Source organism: Buceros rhinoceros, unplaced genomic scaffold (genome assembly GCF_000710305.1).
Source record: "Buceros rhinoceros silvestris isolate BGI_N320 unplaced genomic scaffold, ASM71030v1 scaffold17529, whole genome shotgun sequence".
NCBI classification, from domain to species: Eukaryota; Metazoa; Chordata; class Aves; order Bucerotiformes; family Bucerotidae; genus Buceros; species Buceros rhinoceros.
The window spans coordinates 2,845-3,415 of NW_010431140.1; positions in this window are offsets into that span (position 1 = coordinate 2,845).

The window sequence follows — 571 nt, forward strand, 5'->3', positions numbered from 1 at the left end:
TTTATGTATGGGCTGAGTAACTAACTCCTCTGTGAGCACTTTAATACAAACACTTTGTCCTTTCCTGAGGCTTCTCCAGTGTATTACTGTGCTTTGTACTGGCTGGAACTTATTTAGAAAAGGCATTTTGCCTTCAGAGAAGTCGTTCCACTTAATTCCCAAGGACATTATGGAAGAACCAATTTTAGTAAATTTTGATTTGTTAGTGGAGTAGTTTTAGCTATGAGAAAAGTTGCTGTACTTAGATTTCAAGAGACTGAAATATTACACAGGCATGTTGCCTAATGAGATTTTTTTTTCCTAAAGAAACTGTAGTAAAAATGAAACAGGAAAACATGAAAAAAAATTGAAAGCTTCAAATATTAGAACATCCCAGGTTCTCAAGCGCACCGGATTTTCAAAACCCTTTACCGTTTGCTTCTTCGTGTCTGGCGATCATGGAACAGCAACTTTTACCGCTGTTACTACAACTTTAGCTAAGTTTCAAGCACTGAACTGAAGACTGCGATAAAAGCAGGCGTACCTTTCTTTGTACCTTCAGTGTACCTCAAGGCACTGGCGATGTCAGACG